This window comes from Canis lupus, chromosome 5, assembly GCF_003254725.2.
Source record: "Canis lupus dingo isolate Sandy chromosome 5, ASM325472v2, whole genome shotgun sequence".
Taxonomy (NCBI): domain Eukaryota; kingdom Metazoa; phylum Chordata; class Mammalia; order Carnivora; family Canidae; genus Canis; species Canis lupus.
This window is the reverse complement of record NC_064247.1, coordinates 5,453,654-5,467,945: the sequence shown is the minus strand read 5'-3', so window position 1 is coordinate 5,467,945 and position 14,292 is coordinate 5,453,654. Positions and strand designations below refer to the sequence as shown.

The window sequence follows — 14,292 nt, the reverse complement described above, 5'->3', positions numbered from 1 at the left end:
ATAACTTCCTCTAAGCAAACACGGGCTGTTAGCTGCTAGACTGCTTCTCTTGCTACTACTTTCCAGTAATCTAAATTTTGGTACAATACGATGTCTCAAATGGCACCTTTGTTGCAGCAAACTCCAGTAGTATACCCTTGTGCACAGTGCTCCAAAGAACAAACTACCAGAAAGACCCAGTATTTGCATTACATTTGCACAAATCTTAATGACAATTTGCAAACTTCCTACACAGCACATTCAAGCTTATCCCACAGCAACTTTCAAGTTAACTGCTCCTCAAGTCATTTCCTAAAGGGCTACCCCATTTTCTCACCTACTGACTCTACTTAACCATGAATTTCTTTATTTCTCTACAAAGTTAGAGAGGAAAAGGGAGTAGGATATCAAAAAAGAATAAAAGGAAACTTTTAAGTATTTTCTATAGGTAACAACCAGAATAGTAGTACTAAGTGCTGTATCAAATAAGTGGTAAAGAACTGAATATTTTTTCTATCAGTCATTATTGCAGTTTTGTTTTTATAAGTCCATTATGCACATCTTATTGCCTTCTTAATTCATATTCAGAGGACGCAGGAGAAATAATGTTTTTCTTATGGTTGCCTCTTGGTTCATTAAAATCTATACTTCATCGAATGAAGCTAGCTATCTCATCTGAGAGATGCAACCATAAGCATCTAAGGAGTAAAGCTACACTGCAAAATGTTAACCATAAATAGCTTGCAGAAGCATAACGAGACTATCTAATAAAGTTGATAACTGCAATCTTAAAAACTTCAATTTGTTATTTTATTTTACTGAGCCATATTGTGCACTTGGCTTACACTAACATCAATGAGATGACTGAGCACATCCATAGCATAATTTTAAAATGCAATGAGAAAGCTTCAAAAATACAGGTCTTAAATTTTTTTAAGTTTTTATTTTAATTCACCCTGTGCTCATCACATAGATCTTAACATTTTTTTAATCTTTAATCTTTCAAAGCAGAAGTTATAGGGCACCTGTGCAGCTCAGTTGGTTAGGTGTCTACCTTCAGCTCAGGTCAAGATCCCAGGGTCCTGAGATGGAGACTCACATTGGGCTCCCTGCTCAATGGAGAGTCTACTCCTCCCTCTTCCTCTGCCCCTCCCCTATATTGTAGTCTCTCTCTTGCTCACTCTCTCTCTCTCTCAAATAAATACATAAAATCTAATAAATAAATAAATAAAAGTAGAAGCTATGTCACTTTCTCATATTAATAGCTTCCAATACTAGTTTAAATGATTCATTAATTCAAAATACTATCTGCTTTTTAAAGTAAAAAATAGAAAACAAATGGACTGGATTTTATAACAACTGGATGGATTTAAAACGTCAGCTAATATTGTCAAATACCTTTGGAAAATGAGAAATAATATATCAAAACCATCAAAATATAAATACATATACACTCAGCAGTCCATGCACATAAAACTATGATATAATATTATCGTTTATTATGTACCAGCTATATTACACAATATCTTATTCAATTCATACATCAACCCTGTCTGGTAGCTAGGTAATACTAGACCCATTTTACTCATTAGAAAACAGACTCAAGAGGTTAAATAACTTGTTCAAAAGCACAATACTAGTAAGAAAGAATTCAAATTTAAAACAAGTCTAAGCTCTGAAAAATAATAAAATAAAATAAAAATAAAATAAAATAAATAAAATAAAATAAAATAAAATAAAATAAAATAAAATAAAACAAGTCTAAGGGGCGCTTGGGTGGCTCAGTCATGATCCTGGGGTCAATCGAGCCCTGCATATGACTCCCTGCTCAGTGGGGAGTCTGCTTCCCCCTTGTCCCTCTGCCCCCCTCCCCACTCATGACTCCTTCTCTCTCTCCCTCAAATAAATAAATAAAAATCTTTTTAAAAATAAAAATAGAACAAATCTAGGGTCCTTGTTTTATGCACAAGGCATGCTGGGGTTCCCAATAACACTAAAAATCATTCTGGTATTTGCTGGGTTTTTTTCCACTCAGGCGTTTAAGTTCAATATAGTTCTCTAATATTTGGAACTGAGATCTTGAACAGAACTTAATCTACAGCTGAAATTTGTTTAAGATTGAAATCTTATAAATAGATTCCATAAAACCTAAAAAATGAGACTTACAAAATCAAAGAGTATAAATAAATTTGTGAGAATCGACAATTTTTGCCAGCCCTCAGGTTTAGCACAATGTCATAGAAAAGATTAACTTACAGCTAGCGCAAGAAACTATTTTAAGCAAAAGCTACTTGATACCAAATTATAATTCTGAAGTTCCCTAGTTGTTCCTATTCTTAAACATTTACATTTTCCTTTTACTTATTCCAGTACATAGATGAAAATAAATAAATAAATATTGATGACAATAGCATATCTCAGATTCAAAGAAACATAAATCTCCTTTTATCAATCATTTGTCCATTAAACAAGTATTTACTGGCCATGTATTATGTTCTAGCTAGTGGGAATACTTCAGAAAACAGCACCTTGCTCTGTTGCAGTTTACATTCTAGTGGGGAAGACAAACATTCTTAAGACGTGTACTTGTGGGGTGGTGACAAATGCTTTAAGCCTGTGAAAGGGAATGGAGACTATCTAGGACTGCCCCTTTACAGAGAGCAATCAGAGAAACCTCTGTGAGGAGGAGACCTGTGAACAGAGGTCAGAGTCCTGAACTGAGAAAATTCGTAAATACTTTTGGAAAGTCCATCTAAGCAGGGAGAACCACACCTGCAAAGACCCTGTGGCAGGGGCAGCTTGATGGCTGGTGTGCAATAGGGTAAATGGAGCAACAGGAGAGAAAGCTCCAGAAATAGGGCCAGACCATGGAGGGATTTTCAAGCTGTGCTACGAACTCCTGAAATAGGAAGCCACTGAGAGGTTTTCGTAAAAAAGGAACATGACTTCCTTATTAGTCAAGAGGATTACTCTGGCTGTTACATAAAGACTAGTCCAGAGCACGGCACAAATCAAACAAGACCAGTTCAGGGCCATTGCTTTGGGTTAGTCAAGGAAATAATGGTTATTTACGTGAGACTGGCAGCAACAGAAGTGAGGAATGGCCTGATTCATGATATATTTTGAAGGTAGGGACAACAGTTTGTTGATGTAGTGGGTATGAGCCAGAGAGAAAGAGTCAGAGCTGACCTCAAGGTTTTTGATAACTCAAGGTAATTCTGAATTTTCTCAATAATAGGTCTAATTCTTCCTGTAAGCTTGGGTAAAATCAATTCACCCTGAATCTCCCACCTCAGAGGCCAAAAGCCATGGGATTTACTTAGAGTCCCTGCAAACTCTGAGGACACAGAACACCTTTATTTAAGGAATTCCTACTTCTTTTATACCCTCTCAGGTATAACCAAACTAAGTAAATGGTGCCTTTACTCTTTCATGTCCCTTCTTTTCCACCTTCTTCTTATTTCTCAGGACCCAGTAAGAAAAAGAAAAGGTTACACAGTGAGGAAGCAAGCACTGAGTGGAGAACTCCAGGGATGGTGACTCTTCAGTGATTCCCCAGCAGCTGAGTTTACTCATCACTGGCTGTTCCAACACCGCCACCGCAGAACCATAAATGTCACTAACAGGTGCTTTCACGCACGTTTAAGATTACTCTGGTACTATGATACCAATTGTCTTTTCATAGAACTTACTTTAAACACACATACACAAACACACACACACACACACACACACACACACCTAACAAACACAAGATTTTTCAACAGTGCGATAAAATGTTATCTCTACCAGAAAAAAAAAAATCCTTAGCATATTACACACCTTATTAAATAGTACTGACTCTGCTTTTCCAGTCTAGCCTTCACCCTTTTATTGTGGATAATACTCTCCTTTGGCTAACTTTTTTTGTAAACATTGATTCTGCATTACGACATGCAGTGAGCACTGCACGGGATAATCTCATTTATTCATTGCAACAGCTCTCTATCTACCCTCATTTTGTAGATGAAACTCATGACTGATCAGGCTACCAAGAGTGACAGAGCCAGACATCCCAGGACTTAAGACTCCAGAGCTCGGGCAGCCCAGGTGGCTCAGCAGTTTAGCGCCGCCTTTGGCCCAGGGCCTGATCCTGGAGACCAGGGATCGAGTCCCGCATCGGGCTCCCTGCATGGAGCCTGCTTCTCCCTCTGCCTGTGTCTCTGCCTCTCCCTCTCTCTTTCTCTCTCTCTCTGTCTCTCATAAGTAAATAAAATCTTAAAAAAAAAAAAAAAAGACTCCAGAGCTCATTCTCTTAACTAACATATTAACCACCTTAGTCCACCTACAACAGTCTTCCTAAAACACAAGTAGGGTAGTATCAGCTCCTGCTCACATAAAATACCTCCAAGTGCTTTTGAACAACTACAAAACAGACTTCAAACTCAGCATGTTAGCCCTAACCTCACCTTCAATCTAACTCTCCTCATTCCCCACATCACTGCTTGGGCATTTTTCCCAATACATTCGAAACTATCTCCCCCCGTGTCCATTCTCACATTAATTCCTCAAACCACCCTCAATCTGTGGAAGCCAAGCCATCTCTCTAAAATCCAATTCAAATGCCATGCTTCATGAAATTTTTTTCCAAAAATCAGGATGCACACAGTGTAAAAAAATATAATAAACTTCCCCCCCTCGGAGATCGCATAGCATTTTGTTATTTCTTGGGCAACTGTTGTTTCTATCTTGTTTATATAAATTTCTTCTCTCACCTCTCAGACTAAATTCCATGAGAGGGATTTTGTTTGTAATCTGCAGTTCCTACATATTACTTGCACATACACTGTTTGTAGAATTAAATCTGGGCATAAAAATGTAAGATTTTAAAGATGTGGGTCCCAACTGCCAACTACACTTGTTGAGGAATAATTCCTATCTTAAAATTTGACTTTCAGATCACCAAAACCCATCCAATGCTTATTCCATGTCATTTAATTCCTACACTATAAGGGCATTCCCCACATTTATAGTTCACAATGGCTAGTCAATGAATCAATCTCCTCCTTACTAAGAAAGGAACATTTAATAGCATGATACATGAAATATTCTCTCCAGATCCAATTTTATATTCTCTATTTTTTCCATGTATGAACAACATTCTTAAAAATACAGCTAGGGAATACAATTTAAAGACAACTGTACTGATAGTGATCCAATTTTTTATAATGCTAAATAACTTTATAATATTAATAATGTAAATTAACCTTGAAATACCACTTAAACTAAGTGTAACTTTTTTTAATGATATAACAATGTTTTTCTCAGTATAATTTAAATGCCTCCTTTAAAGAGTGGCAAAAAAATGTGCAGTCATCTTTAACCCGCCAGACCACAGCTCCATTTAAGGCCAACTAATTCCATCACGTGTCACAATGCTGCCAACCTCTCTTGATCACTGCCCCCAAAGTGAACCCCACACTCTTCTTAGTGCTCCTCTGTATTACCCTGTTCCCCTTCCCTCTGCTGACTACCTCCTCGACTCTTTCCAGTGATCCTTCAGGAAACTTGTTCCTTGTGAGTAATTTCCCTACATTCTCAACCTCTCCTCAGAACACACACCTACTCTGTCTGACCTCAACGGTTACTAGGCAAATTTCCAGGTGAGTATGCAGTAACTTAGCACAATAGCTACTACTGCACTGGGATTCCATTTCCAGTTCAAACATTACTAGCTATGTGAACTTGGGGGAAAAAATCCTAATCAAGCCAACTAGCTTCTATTCCACAACATGCCCCTAAAATGTCCTGCCTCTGTGAATGTCTACTGAAATGACCATTCCAGAACTGTGCTATCCATCCTTCAGCAGACTCATCTCAAGTCCTTTCCTTTTCTACAAGTTTTCCTCATACTTCAACAAATCCCCCATAGTACCCTTCTTACCAGATACTTATACTACCTATAAATATAATCTTAGTTGAGTATCCATAAGGACACAGTCTACAGGATTTATCTCTGAATTTCTTGAGACACAAGACTTTATATAAGTATTATATATCTGTGAATCAAACAAGATATAAATAATCTGCTTGGTTACATGAATTTCTTTTTTCCCCTCTCTCAAGCCCCAAACACTTGAACATGAGATTTATATTTTCTTTTATGTTTTTTAGTCATTACGATCATAAGAAACCACTGCAATACATCTTTCCTATCTTTAATAAAAACTGAGAAAAAGTCTTAGTCTACAAAAAGCCAATTTTATGTAAATTTTGAAGACTATACTTAAAAGCAACACTTCAGGAGAGGAAGTAAAAAGGAATGTGCCTGGAGAAGGTTGGGAAGCCAAAAGAGAACACAATGTATCGCTCAAGTTCATGGTTACAAATATGGATTTAAGACACATTCCTTAGTCTGAATTCTGGCTCCACTATTTACCATAACTGCAGCTTTAGGCAAATTTTTTGACTTCTCTAACTCTTTATTTCCCTCTAAAATGAAGATACTGCACCTCTGAGTTATGAGGAATAAAAGAAAATCACATATACAAAAAGCATAGGTGGGTATCTGGTGCATAGATTACACATCTGATAAACATTAGAAAAAAATAGTTTATTTTAATCAAAAGACATAGATGCACAGTAACTTACACTACATTAAAACTTCATTAGATTTTCTTTTATAAGAAAAATGAAATTTGCAGAACACATTAAGACAGTCAATTCTGATACTATAAATTGAACAAATAAACTGGATAGTCTACTGGATTTAACAAAAATAGAGTCCATGTAACAAGCTCTTACAAAGAAACCCTTCAAAGTCATAGCACTTTAATTTTGGCTGAATTATTCAACAACAAAAAACTCTGTAACAAACTAAATCCAAGGCACTGCCTTTCTAGAAAAAGATAAAATAAGAAAGTATTCAAGGATGTCTAAATGAATTTAGATAATGTCTAAATATGATAAATGAAGTACTACCAGTAAAGGCATAATACTTAGAAATATAGTAGTGAACATTAGGGAGAAAAAGCCAAAAGAGTTGACAATGGTTGCCTCGATAGACCAGGAAATGAAGGCCAGATAGAGTTGAGTTAGATGGGATGAGACAGAGTCAGGAAACTGCTGTTCTTTTTTAAAAGTCCCATAGCAATATGAATTTTCTAAATGATGTTCACAATGTGATTAATAAAAATACAAACTAACTGTAAAAGAATTTTTATTATTAATTGTTTTACAGGCAGGACCAGGGCTGGATGAGCAAGCGAGGTACCATGGGTATAAAGGTTTAGGAGGCATCATTCTCAACATCGAGCACTTATATACACTTGCCAGACTCTATGAGTGAGTTCCTCCTCCTAGTCCTGTCCAGGACTAGTATTTTAGGAACTCAAATGTCATAAACAAACAGCTGCTATCTACAAATATGTATGAAAAGAAATAGAGAAGATCTTCCTGCATATTAATGATAGTTTTACCTGGGTAGTAAGATTTTTCTGGGTAGCGAGATTTTAGATATAACTTCTGTACCACCAGATTTTTTTTTATAATGGACATATATGTAACTTCTTTTAAAATAAAAAAAGTTCAGCTCCCCATTTACCCCTACTAACAGCACATACACCCACACATTCTCCCATGACATCTTTATTTACTTCAGGCTTCATCTGACGCATCTATGGATATGATTTACAAATCTATATTTTAACATCTCTAGCCAACCTCTAGATCCCTACTCTCCCAGGTTCCAACTCCCCATTGCCAATTGCCTCCTAAAGAGCACCAACTCAAAGATTCACTGACAACTCAAAATAAATCAGTAAAAAAATATCATTTGTCCACATACACAAGCTCACCCTCTTTATCTCCTAATATATATTAGGTATAATAAGTACAGTAAGTCCCCAAGTCATTCGTGTATAAAACCTAAAAGTCAGAGTATCTAGGTGGCTCAGCATGTTGGGCTCCTGGCTCTTGATTTCAGCTGGGGTCGTGATCTCAGAGCCCTGGGGTGGACCCCACATTGGGCTCCACACTCCAAGCGGAGTCTGCTTAAGGACTCTCTCTCCCTCTCCCTCTGCTCCTTCCCCCACATGCATTTGCACTCTCTAATAAAGAAATCTTAAAAAAAGAAAATTTAAAACCTAAAAGTCGTCTTTAATTTCTACCTCTCCCCTATCCCATACAGAAAATTATCAAGCTTGTTGTCCCACTTCTGTAATGCATTTGACATCTAATCTACACTTCATTCCTACAGACACATACTAGTGCGGTCTTCATTACTTTTGCTCTGAAATACCAGTTAACAATTACAGTTCAAGTAAGTAGGATACAGTTCACTGTACTCAAAACAAACATAAAATACGGCAGAGAATAAGTGAGCAACAAACGTTTCTTGAATGAATGGGAAAAGAAAGGTCTTCCCATTTCCCTACTTCCACCTCTCCTACATCCACCAAGTCACTTTGCAATTACTCAATCTTCCCAAAAGATAACTCTTATCAGGTCATAAAAGCCATCATTTACCAATGTTATGTAAATAAAATAAAAACTCCTCAGTTTGGCATTTAAATCATTCCAATATGGGGACTCTCCCTCCCTCCTCAGCCTTATCTTCCTGTAATTCTTTCTACAATATATGTGCTCTATTTTCCAACCTCTGTGTCTGCTCACATGCCCCAAGAAATAGCATCTCTTCTAGGTTTACCTTTCAAAATTCTACGTAACCTTCAAAGCTCAGTGAAAATGTCACTTTTCCACCTCCACAAACCCAGAGTAATCTTTGATCATCCCTACGTTAGAACTCTCATAGTATTTTGTAACTTTCTCGCATCACTTACCACATACTGATCTGTAATTATGTATAATATATTTATAAATATATATTACAGTCGCCACCAAAAGAATTTTAAGTCCCTTGAAACAAGAGCTACAATTTTTGTTTACTTATCTCCCATTACACCTAACAAAATGCCTGGCACAATAAAAGTCTCTGGGAAATGAGAGACCTTTGCATCCATAAAAATAAAACACATACAGTAGTAGCAGCCAAATTTGAGTGCTTTACGTGGGCTAGCTACTACTCTAAGCTATATACATACATGATTTCATTTATTCCTCTCAATGACATGAGGAAGATACTATTATCTCCATTTTACTGATAAAGAAACTGAGGCAGAGAGATAACTTACTCAAGATTTAACACCTTAATATTCTTAAACTGTATACATATTTCTGCAGTTAATATCTTTCTATCTATAGCTAGCTCCTTATCTCAGACTACTTCATCAGACTCAAAGTTTTAACACTGAAACGGCATAAGTGTTTAGATGGTTCTTATACTTACTTCTAAAGTGCTTTTATAAAAGGATTGACCATTTTATAAAGCCATCAACAATGTATAAGGGCAACAATTTTACTATTTCTTGTTAGCCAAGCACATCATCCTTTATTACTCATTCTTCTGGTTCAAGTAGGCAAATAATAATATGCATAACTCTTGATTTTGAATAATTGTACGTTTTTAAAATAAGTTTATTTATTTAAGGGATGCCTGGGTGGCTCAGTGGTTGAGTGTCTGCCTTTAGCTCAGGGCGTGATCCTAGGCCCGGGATCGAGTTCACATCGGGCTCCCTGCGACGAGCCTGCTTCTCCCTCTGTCTATGTCTCTGCCTCTCTCTCTGACTCTCATGAATAAATAAATAAAATCTTTTTTAAAAATTTAAAGAACAAAGTTTATTTATTTAAGTATTCTCCACACCCAATATGGGGCTCAAACTCACGACCCCAAGACCAAGAGCTACTGGCTAAGCCAGTCAGGCGCCCCTTAAACAACTGCACTTTTAAGGTTTATGACCAGTATTTTGCAGTGGTTATTGCTACTGTCATGAATTATGTTTTAAAAGACACAATGCCTAAATAATTTATTGGGAGTTATTTCATAGTATTTACATAAATAAAAGGAAACCAAGCACTCAAATACTCCCTAAACCTCTTATAATATTCCATTCATTAATTTATTCAACAAACCTTTGTTGACAGCCCACCAGCATCAGGTACTATACTAGTCCCTGGACATAAATCAATAAAATACAATCCCTGCCTTCAAAGGGATCACAGTTTTTTAAACATCAGAGTCAACTTAAGCTTTGGTGAGCTGGTTCATAGATCAGAAACTAACTTAAAAAGAGGTCACTCTGAAGTCAGTTTTAGTACTGATTCTAACTGAAAGTGTTTAAATTTCAGATAGAGAAACACTCAAATGTGGCAGAACTTAAAAAGGGTCAAAGAAGTTCAAATAAAGGGAGTCCAAAAATAAAAGTCATCAGTTAGAAAAAGTAATGGCCGAGACAAAACAATCTATAAAAGCATGGATGGTACACAGATTGGAGTACATCAAATCTAAAACCATCAAATCCGTAGGATCCTTTGATGATGCATAAAATAAATAGGAAAAAGGTGAAACTTGTACTTCCTACAGAAAGAAATAAACTTTTGAAAACCAGTATCTCAAAATATAATAGAGGTATAACATGAACCCAAAGGTTCTAGGGGGAAAAATTGAGACAAAGCTATAAATCATTTAACTGCTCAAAGAAACGGCAATACTTAACCTTTACGGTACTATCAGAGATGAAAGCCAGACGCTCCCATAGCAGTAGCACTATTTTTAACTGTAAATCACTAGTGGCAATCAAATACTGAGATTAAACCTTTGGTCTGGTCCATTCTAGCCATTTCTAATTCAATCCTCTGGCTCTGTGGGCATTTCAAACTAATTTTTCAGGGTGATCAATCATAACACTGGAATGGATTTTTAAAGGAGCCTGTCCTTTGTCCAACCTATCAGCGTCTCAAACTCATCTCTACCATCACCATGCTACTAAAATGGGCATTTTACAAGAAAACATATATCATAACATCAAAGTTTAGATCTGGAACTTGATAAAGGCTAACTTCATTTTCAGTTCAAAGGGAGCATTTCCCCCACTCAGCGCCCCTGTCTTCTCACCCAGGTCTATCTTCTATCAAAAATACACTGACATGCTAGGGTTGATTCTTTTTTTTTTTTTTTAGATTTTATTTATTTATTCATGAGAGACACAGAGAGAAAGACAGGGAGAGACACAGGCAGAGGGAGAAGCAAGCAGGCTCCACACAGGGAGCCTGATGTGGGACCCGATCCCAGGACCCCAGGATCATGCCCTGAGCCAAAGGCAGATGCTCAACTGCTGAGCCACCCAAGCGTCCTTTTTTTTTTTTTTTTTTTAAGATTTTATTTATTTCTAGGGTTGGTTTTTATTCGTCATTCCCCTACAAGCCCAGCAATGCTTTGCATCTAGCAAATAGTTAATAAGCTATATGAAATAGGTTTAAAAACAGCAATAAAATGCTTATTCCACTATTCTCAGAAGTGAATAGACAATTATCACACTTGCATGTAAATGATCCATGGCTAAAGACCAAGATGTTTATACACTAAAAAATGTAAATGATCAGGGGCACCTGGGTGGCTCAGTCAGGTGAGCATCTGCCTTCAGCTCAGGTCATGATCCCAGGGTCCTGGGATCCAGCTGCTGGATGTGGGCAATTGGCTTCTCCCTCTCCCTCTGCCTCGTTCCCCCACCACCACCACCACCACCCATCATGCATGCTCTTGTGCACCCGTGCTCTCTCTCAAATAAATATTTTTTTTTATGTAAAGGATCAGCAGATTACCCACACCATCCTTCTTGGGGCCTAAGACTTGGAGAACCCCTCTCTGCCTTCTGCTGCACACCAGAGGAAAGAGGGTTCCAGTTCCAGGATCTAAGATCCTGAACTTACCTCCCACAAACACAGTGAATCTACAGCTACATATGGAACAATTTCCTCCCAAAAAAACCATGAAGTCTGATTGAGTGATGACTACACATCAGGTAATTGAGAAGAAAACCACATCAAAGTGGAACGCCTGAGTGGCTCAGTGTCTGAGTATCTGCCTTCAGCTCAGGTCCTGGGATAGAGTCCCACATCCAGCTCCCCATGGGGAGTCTGCTTCTCCCTCTGCCTATGTCTCTGCCTCTCTCTCTGTGTCTCTCATGAATAAATAAATAAAATCTTTGAAAAAAAAAAAAGAAAAGAAAAACAGGTTACCACATCAAAGCAGGTAAGAGAGGCTGGGACATAATCTCACTATAAACTCCACCTTCAGAGCTGCAATCTGTAGCCAAGAAGAATGAAAAGTTCAAACTCCATAGCAGACACCCCAACTTTTTAGATCTGCACTTGACAAGCGACCAAAATATCTAATTTTGAAACCAACAGGGCCCCATATCCTGAGACTACAAGACAGCAGTGATCTGAGAAACTGTTCTTAAGATGCTCAGAGGCACAGACTCACCTAGCTCCAGGGCTCAGCTCAGAGGCAGACAATTGTGTCTGTGTCCTCACTGTGTCTGTGTCCTGACTGAAGGCAGCTCACCTGCTTACATTAAAAAGCTCAGCCTGAGGGGCAGGCATTAAATTTAGCACACATCTGGGAGCCTGCTGGAACACTCTCTGGGGATGGAGAACAGCAAGCGCCATCTTTACATTCACCCTTTGCCATGCTCCTAAGCATCAGTATCTCCAGAAGTCACCTTTTCATGCATCTAGTACCTGATTTCTGTGGCTGCTGCCCAGGGAATGCCCCTCCATCATCTGGCTCTATAGACCAGGGGAGCTTGCATTCCTGGTCACATGGGACTGTTTTGGTATCACCCAAAAAGGAGCTCATACTCCTGTCTAGCACTCCAATCTTTACGACTGCTTTCAAGGGTCACCGCTACACTGCCTGCCACTCATAGAAAGTGGAGGTTATGCTCATGGGTCCCACAGGACTATAACCAACAGAGTTCTTAAACACGTACAACCTCAAGGGCACTGCAAGAGGCAACAAATCCAGAAGCTCTGTCTTTCTGAGGAGGCCTATTACCTAACCATCCTAACTGTGGCCTAAGGGATAGGCTTCTAATTAAACACACATCTAGAGGTCTATTGTAATCCTTTCCAGAGACTCTGGAGGAAGAATGGGCACTACGTTCACACTCACCCTCTACCACGCTCCCAAGCTACACTGTCTCTGGGATGGGAACCATACATATCTCTGGTGCCCAGTTTTTATAGCTGATGTCCAAGATACACCCCTTAATCGCTTGGCTCTGGTGGACTGATGGGCTTGCATTCCTGGATTGCACAAGACTGTGGCAATTGGAGGGGGGAAAGACATAAAAGGCATGCAAAATGGAAAGAAAGAAGTAAAACTGTCACTATGTGCAGATGGCATAACACTATATATGGAAAATCCTAAAGACACCATTAAAAAACTGTTAGGACTAATAAATTAATTCAGCAAAATTGAAGGATAAAAGACCAACATGCAAAAATCTTTGCATTTCTTTACACTAATAATGAACTATAAGAAAGAGAAATTAGGAAAACACTCCCATTTACAATCATATCAAAAAAATATTAAACACCTATGAACAAATTTAACCAAGGAGGTGAAAGACCTGTATATTAAAAACTACAAGACAGTACTGAAAGTAATTGAGGAAGACACAACAAATACACAGAAAGATATTCCATGCTCATGGATCAGAAGAATTAATAATACTAAAATGTCCATACTACTCAAGGCAATAACATAAATTCAATGCAATTCTGGCAGTCTTTACATAAACAGAACAAATAATCCTGAAGTTGTATGGAACCAAAAAGGATCCCAAATAGGCAAAACAATCTTGAAAAAGAAGCACAAAGCTGGAGGTATCACATTTCCTGATTTCTAACTATATTACAAAGCAATAGCAATTAAAACAGATCAGTGGAGCAGAACAGACAGCCCAGAAATAGCCTTATGTATATACAGCCAACTAATTTGCGACAAAGGTAACAAGTCCAAACAGTGGGGAAAGGACAGCCTTCTCAATAAATGGTGTTGGAAAAACTGAACAGCCACATGCAAAAGAGTGAAACTGAACACCTTTTTTACACCACACACAAAAATTAACTCAAAATGGATTAGAAACTTGAAGTGCGAGATCTGAAACCATAAAACTCCTAGTAGCAAACAAAGGCAGTAAGCTCCATGACATAGGTTTTGGTATAATTTGTTGAATCTAACACCAAAAGCAAAAGGAAAAATAAGCAATTGGGACTAAATCAAACTAAAAATTCACTGCCGCCCAGCAAAGGAAACTATCAACAAAATTAAAAGGCAACCTAGTAAATAATATAATTGCAAATCATGTATCTGATAAAAGGTTAAAATAAAATCCAAAATACACAAGGAACTAATAAGCTCAACAGAAA

General features: G+C 37.8%; 1 protein-coding gene across 4 annotated transcripts in view; it reads right to left on the bottom strand.

Moving 5' to 3' along the window:
- Positions 1-14,292, bottom strand: part of ARHGAP32 (Rho GTPase activating protein 32) — a 291,821-nt gene that overhangs the window by 236,238 nt on the left and 41,291 nt on the right. The window contains exon 1 of one of the 4 annotated variants that reach the window (XM_049109761.1): positions 5,493-5,543. The exons of the other annotated variants lie outside the window; for them this stretch is intronic. The gene's annotated coding sequence lies outside the window, so the exon portion shown is untranslated. Of the gene's footprint in view, positions 1-5,492; positions 5,544-14,292 lie in introns of those variants that run through there. 4 annotated transcript variants of the gene reach the window in all.